At 38.4% G+C, this 13,010-nt stretch overlaps 1 protein-coding gene and 1 pseudogene across 1 annotated transcript in view; both read right to left on the bottom strand.

Moving 5' to 3' along the window:
* Window positions 1–13,010, bottom strand: part of CARD6 (caspase recruitment domain family member 6) — a 41,229-nt gene that overhangs the window by 6,982 nt on the left and 21,237 nt on the right. The window contains 2 exon segments of the mRNA XM_036847256.1: window positions 8,099–8,180; window positions 9,429–9,599. The gene's annotated coding sequence lies outside the window, so the exon portion shown is untranslated.
* LOC118891790 lies at window positions 4,079–4,642 on the bottom strand (annotated as a pseudogene).

Genomic DNA, 13,010 nt, shown 5'->3' with positions numbered 1-13,010 from the left:
AATTATATCAACTAGCATTGCGATAGTGATGGTACAGTTCACGCAATGGGAAAGGCCAGTTGACAGTTGCATTACTATAACTTTGATTAGGCAAACAGTGAAACCAGTTATGTTAATAACTGCTTTTATTGTCAAGAAATCTTTCAAAACCTGTGGTCCAATGCAGGGTGAAATGAAGAGGGCACCTCATTTGTGAAAACATCAGGAAGAACTTGGCAGAACATTTAGCACTTAAGAGTCAGTAGAGGGGGCTTCCCTGGTGGCGCAGTGGTTGAGAATCTGCCTGCCAATGCAGGGGACACGGGTTCGAGCCCTGGTCTGGGAAGATCCCACGTGCCGCGGAGCAACTGGGCCCGTGAGCCACAACTACTGAGCCTGAGCGTCTGGAGCCTGTGCTCCGCAACAAGAGAGGCCGCGGTAGTGGGAGGCCCGCGCACCGCGATGAAGAGTGGCCCCCACTCGCCGCAACTGGAGAGAGCCCTCACACAGAAACGAAGACCCAACACAGCCAAAAATAAAAATAATAAATAAATAATAAATTTTAAAAAAAATTTTAAAAAAAATGGTTAAAATGGTAAATTAAAAAAAAAAAAAAAAGAGTCAGTAGAGGTTAGTGGCTTCTCCCATCAAGACTAGTGGGGAAACCTCAAAATGGGAAGTAGCTTTTCACCACTGTCCAAACACAGGAAGTAACCTCTCAGTTCACAGGGGAGATTGAGCAACACTCTTGAATTGTATAAAACAGACCCATGAAAATGGACGTACTTGTTAATGTTTGCTCTGAAGTGTGTCTAAAACTGCCACTTACTTCTCCCCCAGAATAGACCCTATGTTTTTAGGTAGCAGGTTGAGAAAGACATATTTTAACAGGATGGGTACATACATAAATGAATCAGTGCAATACAGGTGATGAGGCACCTCAGAATCATTCTTGACTTTTTCTTCCTTCTCACTACCTCCCACACCCAATTAGTCAACAAGTTCTGTAGAACATACTTCTGAGTTATACACCACTTCACTCTGTTCTACTGTCAGTGTAGAGCCAAGCCCTCCATATCTTTTACTCCCTATCTTCTGTCTGGTATATTTACTTATTGGGATATAATTCACACAGCATAAAACTCACCCTTTTAAAATGTATAATTCAGTGATTTAAAAAATACTCACATGAGTGTGAAGCCATCACCACTATCTACAGAAATCCTGTAACCCTTAGCAGTCATTCCCTATTTTCCACAGCCTTGTAGGTCCTGGAAACCACTAATCTACTTTCTGTCTCTGTGAATTTGCCTCTTCTAGACACTTTATATAAATAGAATCATACAACAAGTGGCTTTTTGTGTCTGACTTCTTCACTTAGCCCAATGTTTTCAAGGTTCACCCATGTTGTGGCATGTATCAGTACTTTATTCCTTTTTATGGATGAATAATATTCTATGGCTGTACTGCATTTTGTTTATCCATTCATCAGTTGATGGACATTTGAGTTGTTTCACTTTGGGGCTATTATAAATGCTGCTGCTATGAACATTCATATAGAAGTTTTTATATGGACACATGTCTCCATGTCTTTTAAGACTATACCTAAGAGCAGAATTACTGAGTCATATGGTAACTCTTTGCTTAACATTTTGGGGAACTACCAAACTGTTTTCAAAAACAGCTGCACTATTTTACATTCCCACCAACAATGTATGAAAGTTTTTATTTCTCCACATCCTCAGCAACACTTCTTACTGTCCAACTTTTTAATTACAGCCATCTGAGAGGGTACAAAATGGTATCTCGTTGTGGCTTTGATTTTTATTTCTCTAATAACTAATAATATTGATCATCTTTTCTTTTTTTTTTTAATTTTATTTATTTATTTATTTATTTATGGCTGTGTTGGGTCTTCGTTTCTGTGCTAGGGCTTTCTCTAGTTGCGGCAAGTGGGGGCCACTCTTCATCGCGGTGCGCGGGCCTTCTCACTATCGTGGCCTCTCTTGTTGCAGCGCACAGGCTCCAGACGCACAGGCTCAGCAATTGTGGCTCACGGGCCTAGTCGCTCCGCGGCATGTGGGATCCTCCCAGACCAGGGCTCAAACCCGTGTCCCCTGCACTGGCAGGCAGACTCTCAACCACTGCGCCACCAGGGAAGCCCTGATCATCTTTTCATGTGCCTTTTGGCCATGTGTATTTCTTCTTTGGAGTAATGTCCTTTACACATTTTCTTAATTTGGTTTCTTGTTTTTTTGTTATTGAGTTGTAAGAGTTCTTTACATATTTTAGTTACTAGACCCTTATCAGGCATATAATTTACAAATATTTTCTCCCATTCTATAGGTCGTCTTTTCACTTTCTTAATAGTGTCCTTTCATGGACAAAAGTTTTTAGTTTAGATGAAGTCCAATTTATCTAATTTTTTTGTTCTTCCCTTGCTTTTGGTGTCATAGCTAAGAATCCACTGTCAAATCCAAGGTCATGAATATTTAGCCCTATATTTTATCAAAGAGTTTCATAGCTCTTTTTAGGTCTTCATTCATTTTGAGTTAATTTTGTATATGGTCTGAGGTAGGAGTACAACTTCATTATTTTGTCTATGGATATACATTTGTCCTAGTACCATTTGTTAGAGACTTTCATTTACCTATTGAATTGTCTCAACATCCTTGTTGAAAATCCCCATCTTAGGAGGAAAACTTTTTTAAATGCTTTACCATTAAATGTGATGTTTGTTGTGGGTTTTTCATAAATTCTCTTTATCATGTTGGAGAAGTTCCCTTCTACTCCTATTTTGTTAAGTATTTATATCATGAAATGGTGCATCTCATCTGCATCTACAGAGATGATTGTGGGCTTTCTGTCCTTTATTGCTTTAATATGAGGTATTACCTTAACTGATGTTCATATGTTGAACCAACCTTGCATTCCTGGAATAAACCCTCATTTGGCCATGGTATGTACTCCTTTTTATATGTTGTCAGATTCAGTTTACTAGTATTTTCTTGAGGAACTTTGTGTCTATACTAATAAGGGATATTGTTCTGTAGCTTTCTTTTCTTGTTATATCTTTCTCTGGTTTTCATGTCAGAGTAATACTGGCCTCTTAGAGTGAGTTGGAACATGTTCCCTCCTCTTCTATTTTTGGGAAAAGTTTGTGAAGGATTGGGAGGACTCCATCTCTGTCACCTTACCCTACTATTAGTAAACATTTGTATAAGTAACCATTTGTGTTTGTTTGGGGTGTCTTTCCAGTATTTCTTTCATGCAAATATAAGAAATACAAATATATGTTCTTATGATTGGATGGATGAAAAGAGAGAAGAAGGATGAAACAGTTATCCACAAGTCTTTCAGTGTAAGAAATCTTGGATTCTTACAGTCAAAACTACCCTTGCCAATTCTCCCCATTCCACCCTGTCAATTATCCCTAATATATATATCAAAACCGCAACGCTTATTAAATTCAGTCTGCCTGTTCTCTTCCTGTACCTTGTGATTGGTCTTACTTTAAAGTGATGATTATGAACCTCAAGTGGGCCTTTAAATGGTAATCACACTACTTTGCCTAGTCCATTCAGTTGTTCATCCTGACTATTTCACACTTCTTTCTCTAAACCGTTCTCCACAAATTCACTCTCTGGTAATAACCTTCTCCTCTACCTCCCTGAGAAAACTGAACCAAAAGAGAGAGCTTCCACATACCCTCACTGAACCTATGTATTTTCTCTCTGGTTAGTACGTTGCTTCTTTATACTCCTAACTCAGTAGCTAGAAATTCTACCTCACGTTTCTCTACTAGAGTCCTGAAGAAAAGAAAGATAACTTTGGACTCATACTGAGTCTTTTTTTGATCTCTAGAATCCCTGGGATGCCTATCAGAGAACATTGGTTCAGAATACTCTCAGGCAGGCATTCTAAACAAGAAAGGAGCCTCTGCCCCAACCTCAGCCCTGAAACTAAACTGGTGTCTTTTGGGGCACTGGGATGGATGTGAAGATGGGTGAGTTGATGCTAACAAGATTTTTCTTTTTCTTTTTTTTTTTTGTGTGTGTGCTTTAAATATTTGTTTGGGGAAGGGGGTCACACACTTCTACTCAATTAAGAGAAACATTTATACAGTCCAGGTCTTTTGTTTTCTTTACACCCATCATGCCATGAATTCATAGGGAATGGGCTCCAACAGTTCAGGCTCCTTTCCACTGGTTCTCAAGAAGTGTGCTTCTCTGGGTGGAGCAGGCTGGCGCTTCAGTTGAACCCAAGTACCTTTCTCTTTGGCTTCCTTCTTTTTCTGATTATTTTCCTTCACCCGTTTCAGGAAGCTATCTCGGCTCTTAGAGTGCTTAATATGCTTGATATGCACATTACTCTTCTTGGCAAGAATCTTGCCCTTAACTTGTTTGTTTACAATGATGCCAACAGCATGCTGGGTAACATTGTAGACTCTCCCAGTTTTGCCATGGTAACATTTGTGGGGCATTCCTTTTTGAACAGCGCCCATTCCCTTGATATCTACAATATCATCTTTCTTTTAGATTCGCACGTTATGTGGCCAAAGGAACAACTCCATGTTTTCTAAAAGGCCTAGAGAACATGTAGCGGGTGCCCCTCCTCTTTCCCTTTGTGTTGGTCATTTTGGCGAATTACTGGAAGATGGCGGTTCCAGCCAAAAAGCTTAACAAGATTTTAAGTGGCAGGAACAGAGCTCTCTCTTAGCCCCATAAGGCTTAGTAGAATCAATACTGGGCTTAACCAGTGTTTGTCTTGCCTGTCTATGCCCTATGACATTCCTCTCTTATTTGTCTTGTCATGAACCTTTCTTTACTGGTTTTTACTTAATATTGATAATTGGGATGCTAGGGATAGGTAGGGGGTGCAATGGGGAAAGCTGTTGCCTATAACTTAGACTGAAAACATCCAAGAATTCTTACACTGAAAGACTTGTTGATAACTATTTCATACTTACTTTCCCCCTCATACTGTCAAGATCTACTATCTCACATTTGTTCTTAATCAATGGCTTTCTTATTTCATTGAAAAAATGGAATCCATTATAAAGGACTTCCACACACTCCCACTGTGCATCCATGTACCTACCAGCATCTAAGACCGAATACTCTGCCTTACCCTGTGTTACCACAGGTGAACTCCGCGTGTTACTAACTGAGGCCAACTCCTCCAACTGTTGACCAAGTTCCATCTTGTTCACTCACATTTAGAACCTGCAAAGCCAGCGTTCATTATCCTTAAAAACTCTGTTTTGGGGCTTCCCTGGTGGCGCAGTGGTTAAGAATCCGCCTGCCAATGCAGGGGATATGGGTTTGAGCCCTGGTCTGGGAAGATCCCACATGCCGCGGAGCAACTAAGCCCGTGTGCCACAACTACTGAGCCTGCGCTCTAGAGCCCGCAAGCCGCAACTACTGAGCCCGAGTGCCACAACTACTGAAGCCTGCACGCCTAGAGCCCGTGCCCCGCAACAAGAGAAGCCACCGCACTGAGAAGCCCGCGCACCGCAATGAAGAGTAGCCCCTGCTCGCCACAACTAGAGAAAGCCTGTGAGCAGCAATGAAAACCCAACTCAGCCAAAAAATAAAAAAATAATTAAAAAAAATAAAAAAAATAAAAAACTCTGTTTAGAAACAGTCCTGCACTCAGTGAGATCACATCCCCACTCCCTTTTACAATTAAGCATTGCATGGTGGAGTGATTATGTGACCCTTGTTCCAGCAGAGATATTTCAATGTTTCCCCAAACAAGTACATTTCCAAGACCCAATGATTCTCTGCATTTGGGCCCAAGGTAGGTACTCAGAGCATTTTGCAGAATGAATAACATTCACAGACACAACCCCAGATCCCAGGGTTCAACTCCAGCCAGAGAGTTTCTAACTCTCTCAGGAAAAGTTTTGCCTAGTGTTTGATTCATTACTGATGAATGCCCCCAATAAAGTACAATAAAGTATGTTGATTAGGCCTATTTCAAGAAGAAAGCTTACTATCCTTTTAAATCCAATAGGTTCCCCACACCTTATACCAGAGGAATTTTTTTTCACTCTCATAACAACTAAGCACTCTGCTGAGTGATATGCCCCTTTGGTTTAAAAAAGAAAAGATAAAATTGAACCTCTACTTACCCTAAGTTTCTTCAGCAAGAGTATAAAAAATATGATGCTGCCCATAAATAAAATTGAATTTCTAAAACATTTTATATTCTATATGAAAGCATCTTTCAAAAATATATGGGAAAAAAATGCCACTGACGATTTAAGCTCCCAGGTAATGAAAGGAGCTATTGCTTAATTCTTCTAGGATAAATTCAAGACATTAAAGCAGTGTTTCTCATGAATTAGTGGCAACATTAGGTCACTGCAAAAACTTTTCCATGTGTCCCAGCCTCTGTCATCTGCCCTCTCTTTTTTCACTTCTCTTTCAACCAAAAAAAAATTCCCCCATGTCAATTTTCAGGCATATTTTCCAGATACCCTTAACCCCAATATTTATCTCCCATGACACCTGAAATTACAGCTTTAACAATTTATTCTTTGCTTCAAACCATCCTCCCCCAGGCTGGACAACTTAAAAGTCCTACTTGAAGAGAATAATGACTATGTAGAGGGAAAGAGAAAAGAAAGGTAAGGAAAAGATATAAGAAAGAAATTAAGCATATTAGCCTTTCAGTCTGTGTCAGGGCTGAGCCAGTGATACCAACATTCCTGGATCTCAAAGCTCCCACTCTGGCCTTGCATCCTCCTCCAGCCCATTCTGCTGCCATGAGAAAATAGGTCATCTACTGTCTTTGTATAGTGACAGATGGTAACTAGACTTATCATGGTGATGATTTTGAAATGTATAGAATATCGAATCACTATGTTGTATACCAGGAACTAACATAGTGTTATAGGTCAATTATACTTCAAGAACAAACAAACAAAAGAACTCATAGAAAAAGAGATCAGATTTATGGTTACCAGAGTCAGGGGATGGGGGAGGAGAAATTGAATGAAGGCAGTCAAAAGGTACAAACTTCGAGTTATAAGATAAATAAGTATGAGGCATGTGATGTACAATGTGATTAATATAATTAACACTGCTGTATGTCATATATGAAAGTCGTTAAAAGAGTAAATTCTAAGAGTTCTCATCACAAGAAAAAAAACAGGTTTTTTCTTATTCTTTTATTTTGTATCTATAGGAGATGACGGATGTTTGCTAAACTTGTGATAATCATTTCATAATGTGTATAAGTCAAATAATTATGCTGTAACCTCTCTGCTCCCATGCTGCAGCTTTGCCCACTTGATTGGACCACTGCAGCCTTGGAGATGGCAGCGGTGATGCTGCAGTCAATAAACCCCTTGTAAAGTAGATGACCTTTCAAGTTTTAACCTTTTTTTTTTTTTCCGGCCGTGCTGTGTGGCACGCGGAATCTTAGTTCTATGCGGAAAGTAGTTCTACGTCCAGAGATTGAACCCGTGCCCCCTGCAGTGGAAGCACGGACTCTTAACCACTGAACCACCAGGGAAGTCCCAACTTTTAACCTTTTTTTATTCCAGTTTTACTGAGACATAATTGACATAAGGCACTGTATAAGTCAAAAATGCAGGCGGGGACTTCCCTGGTGGTGCAGTAGTTAAGAATCTGCCTGCCAATGCAGGGGACACGGGTTCGAGCCCTGGTCCAGGAAGATCCCACATGCCGCAGAGCAACTAAGCCCGTGCGCCACAACTACTGAGCGCCTGCACTCTAAAGTCCACGAGCCACAACTACTGAGCCCGCGTGCCACAACTACTGAAGGCCACGTGCCTAGAGCCTGTGCTCTGCAACAAGAGAAGCCCGCGCACGGCAACGAAGAGTAGCTCCTGCTTGCTGCAACTAGAGACAGCCGCGTGCAGCAACGAAGACCCAACGCAGCCAATAAATAAGTAAATAAATAATAAATTCATTTTTTAAAAAATGCAGGCACATAAGCCTTTTTCTAGGCGCTTTATTCAAAATTCTTAGGGGCTGCATGGAGTCCCTGTGTTTGTCCTGTACGATAAATTGAAGAAAGCCATCTAGATGCTGTCTAACTAGAAATGGAAACCAAGGGAATCATGTAGAATACTCATCATACTTACCATATGAACCACTGGCCTTTGAGAAATTTCTGGTGTCTTTTTATCCAAGGCAGGTTATATTTGCAGGTTGCTAGGGAAAGCTCTAGAAACAAGAATCAATTATGATCACACCCAACCACTGGCTCTGATGCTTCCACATAATGACTATTTCAGTTTGGGCAGGGAAAGAATAACTGTAATTTGGGGTCTAGAGATAAGGCAGCTCAGCCAATTGGATTTAAAGATCATCTAATTGAAATACTATTCTGTAAGACCTCAAATTACTTTCAAGTATTTATCTTGACAAATTATGTTTTCCATTTGAACTTAAGTCCTACGTACCATTTTGCACAATTGAATATTTTCAGTTATGCTCTACATTGGACATTCTGTTGTAGAAAAATAAATACACAGAACACACTTTAGAAAAGATCTATTGAAAAGGAAGGCACAAGTTATGAAAGAAAAGCTACCTTACTTATCACCTCACACTGGTCAGAATGGCTATTCTCAAAAAGACAAGAAATAACAGGTGCTGGTGAGGATGTGGAAAAAATTGGTGCAGCCACTATGAAGAACAGTATGGAAAATTCCTTTAAAAACTAAAAATAGAGCTACCTTATGATCCAGCAATCCCACTCCTAGGCATATATCCGGAAAAGATGAAAACTCTAATTCGAAAAGATACATTCACCCCAATGTTCATAACAGCAGTATTTACAATAGCCAAGACATGCAACCTAAGTGTCCACCAACAGATGAATGGATAAAGAAGATGTGGTATATATATATATATATATATATATATATATATATATATATATATATATATATACCATGGAATATTACTCAACCATAAAAAATGAAGTATTGCCATATGCAGCAACATGGATGGACTTAGAGAATATCACACTAAGTGAAGTAAGTCAGACAGAGAAAGACAAACATTACATGATGTCACTTATATGTGGAATCTAAAAAATAGTACAAATGAATCTATATACAAAACAAAAACAGACTCACAGACATAGGAAACAAACTTATGGTTACCAAAAGGGAAAAGGAAAGAGGGATGAATTAGGAGTATGGTATTAACAGATACAAACTACTGTACATATAATAGATAAGCTACAAGGATTTACTGTATAACACAGGAAACTATATTCAATATCTTATAATAACCTATAATGGAAAATAATCTGAATATATATGTATATATATATGAATCACTTTGCTGTATACCTGAAACTAACACAATATTATAAATTAACTATACTTCAATAAATAAATAAAATATTATTAAATGCAAAAGGAGAAAAAGAAAAAAGAAAAGAAACATTACTTTACTTACCATTTTGCCTATAGTTGACCTTGGATGAGAGAACTCTTTCTTATTTCTCTCTTGGCTCTTCCAAATGAGAAAATATATGTGAAAGTATCCAATCAGGTGCCTGGCACATTGCCAGAAATAAATAAATACTCTTTTCCATTAAGTTTTATCTCCTCAGCTCACCAAGCATTGCTATGGAACATAATAAAACCCAGAGTAAGTTACAAAAATAGCAACCTTTGGAACACTAACTAGAAATTATGAGTAGTAAACCATACACAGATGACTTGAAATAATTGATGTTACTCCACCTAATGTCTATTTCGGGGCTTCCCTGGTGGCACAGTGGTTAAGAGTCCTCCTGCCAATGCAGGGGACACGGGTTCAAGCCCTGGCACGGGAGGATCCCACATGCCGCGGAGCAACTAAGCCCGTGCGCCACAACTACTGAGCCTGCGCTCTAGAGCCTGCAAGCCACAACTACTGAAGCCCTCGCGCCTAGAGCCTGTGCTCTGCAACAAGAGAACCCACGACAATGCGAAGCCCGCGAACTGCAAGGAAGAGTAGCCCCCGCTCACCACAACTAGAGAAAGCCCGCGCACAGCAACGAAGACCCAACGCAGCCAAAAATAAATAAATAAATTGATTTTTTTTAAAAATGTCTATTTCGTAACTGGATCAGAGACTGTTTCTGGTCCCTTTATGTTCATTCTCCCCTTGTTATATAGCAATGGAACTCTGATGTTGAACTGGACACACTATGACTTGAAATAAAGACTACATGTTATAAATCTCCCTTGTAGTTAGGTGAGGCCATATTGCTAACTTCTGGCCAAAGTGATATTAGCAAAGGTGGTGTGTGCAACTTCCTGGAAGAGACCTATTCCAGCCCCTCCCCCTAAACACAACAAAACCCCAAGCCTCTTTCCCTGCTCTCTCAAGCCATTTTTGGACCAGCTGGAAAGCTTGCCCAGGTCTTTTTCCCCCAGAAAGCTTCATTATGTATTCTGATACTCTCTTGATATGTGTATGCATCATCAGTTTTGACGTCCAAACCAAAATTTTGGGTGGAGGGTATAAAAATACATAATGGAGCATGAGGGTATAAAAATACATAATGGAGCTTTCTGAGGATCTACTTTTTTGGGGGTATCTACATGTTTAGCAAGATCCCAGGAAGTTTCATAACCCCTAAAACTTGGGGAGCACTACTCTGAAGTATACAAATTATACAGAAGAGCAAAACAATAGTAAGCTAACATGGCACAGTCAAAAAGAAGAAAAAAGGAGCAAGAAAATCTTCTGGTCTCTCAATCTAGGTGTCAAATGTTTGCTGAGAAGTTAATATGAGCTGTCTTATAGGCCTCAGGAGATAACAGTGAACAGAACAGAGAAAACTCCTGCCCTCGTGGGGCTTATGCTTCATTTGAGTGTGAAGACATTACAATGCAATTGAGAATTTTCAATGGAAGTGTTGAGTGGGAAGGATGCTTGTCTGTGTCACTTGGTCAAAGACCTACCCTTATTGTCCTCTCAACATAATAAAAATAACAAGAGTTATAGTCAACCTTTTTTGAGTATTTATCAATATAATATGCCAGGCAGTGTACTTGGCACTTCATATATATTACCAAGCATTCTAACATAGGCATTTACACCTGTATGTTTTTCCCTTTTGACGCATTTGGGTGTAATAAAAAAAAAAAAGCACTGCATCCGAATTCAGAATATTTGGACTCATTTCCTGATTTGACCATGTGCTTAACTTTCCTCACTTAACCTTCCTCACTCTCAATTTCATTAAATAGAAATATTGTCTATATACTGTCTTTCCAAAGTCATGGAGAAGATCAACTGACTTCTCACATGCTAAGCACTTAGGATAGGACTTAGCACATAGAAAAGGCTTGACAAATACCAGTCATGATTACTGTGCCTAGTCAATCTTTTATTATTAAATAATAAAGGTAAGTAAAAAGACATTGCACTGTAAATTTGGCTTCATGGCATGGATTTCACGGAGTACTAAGTTTTTCTCCCCGTTAGTTTAAACTTTTCTTGAGTAGAAACCACAAAATATAACTTACACTCACATTATCTTTATCTTATTTATTGTACCATTGATTATGGAGCTAAGATTGAGGACTTTATTGCCTCACGTTCCATTTTTTAAAAGCTGAGTTTATCACTCTTTTAGAGGCAGAAATCCAAATGTAGTTTTTTGCTACATAAATATCTGTTAGTAAAAAATATGAAAGAGTATTTAATTTGCATAGCATCTTCCAGTTCTAGGCCAAAATATTTTAAACAAACCTCTTAGAATATCAGTCATTATTAGTTATTATTACCAGTGTACTTAGAATTACACCATTATTTTTAAGCACCTTCATAGAACCACATTGCATAGATGTAGTAACATCGTTTACTGAAGCATGCTGGGTTTTTCTAGCCCTTTATAAACAAGGTGAGATTATACATCTTATTCAAAGATATATACATCTTTGCATACATTAACAAGAATATATGTAGGATGAGTTCCTAAAGTAAATTTACTGGGTCAAAAGTTACAGATAGTTTATTTTTACTTTTTAAATAAGCAATCAAATTGCCTTCCTAAAGGACTGTGATAATTTATACTCTCACCAGCAGTGGAAATGCTTTTCTAGCCAACAACTCTATTAACATTAATTTTAAAAACTGTCATTGGAAGAGGTTAAAATTAATGGCCAAAAGGTGCAGGTTGAACTACTTGTAAATTTTAACTATGTACGTTTGCCTCCATCCCCTACAAACAAAAATAACTGACCTCTAAATACATCTACTTTTTAGCCTCTATATTTAATATGTATTAAGTTGTTTAAAGAAAACTTTTCCAATTAACTAAAGAAATAATTTTAATTATGCAAAGTTTAATATGTCAGCCCTAGATTAGAGAGTTGGACAGACGTGGTTTTAAATATCTATATTGTCATTGATGTGTTAGCATTCAAAAGATCCAGAAGATGGCAGTATAATGATGTTGTTCCTAAATTTTAAAGAAAAATTTAAGCAGGAAAATCTGAAAATATAGATTCTTCCCATTTTTATTTTCTCTTTTCTTAAAATGATGCAAGATCACTAGATGTAAGGCACTAAGGAATGTGCAGAGGAGACCTCACACTTACAGGAAAGAGAAGTCATAATGGGTGGAACGCACAGCAGACAGGGAACTTGAGGACTCCCGCTTCAAATTTCAGCCCTTTGGGCCAGGACACTCTAAATCTACACTTTCCTGTAGGTGAAATCATCTAGCAACACCCTCCCCTCAAGACTATTACAAAGACTAAATGAGATAAAATATATAAACCTGTGCAGCACTGAGAATGTAATGAGCATTCTGGTTTTAATTTTTAAAATCCTCCTCTGTTAGAGATATCTACTGAAATATGTATGGTTGAAATAATATGGCATCTTAAATTTGCTTTTAAATGCTTTTTTTTAAAAAAGAAAAACGTTGAGATTAAAAAAAGATTGACAAGTTATTGATAATTTTTGGAGTTGCTATGGTAAGATTAAGGGGATTCGTGATACTATTCTGTTTATATGTTTTTAAATTGCCATGTG

This window comes from Balaenoptera musculus, chromosome 3 (genome assembly GCF_009873245.2).
Source record: "Balaenoptera musculus isolate JJ_BM4_2016_0621 chromosome 3, mBalMus1.pri.v3, whole genome shotgun sequence".
Classification (NCBI taxonomy): Eukaryota; Metazoa; Chordata; class Mammalia; order Artiodactyla; family Balaenopteridae; genus Balaenoptera; species Balaenoptera musculus.
This window is presented reverse-complemented; position numbering and strand designations above follow the sequence as displayed.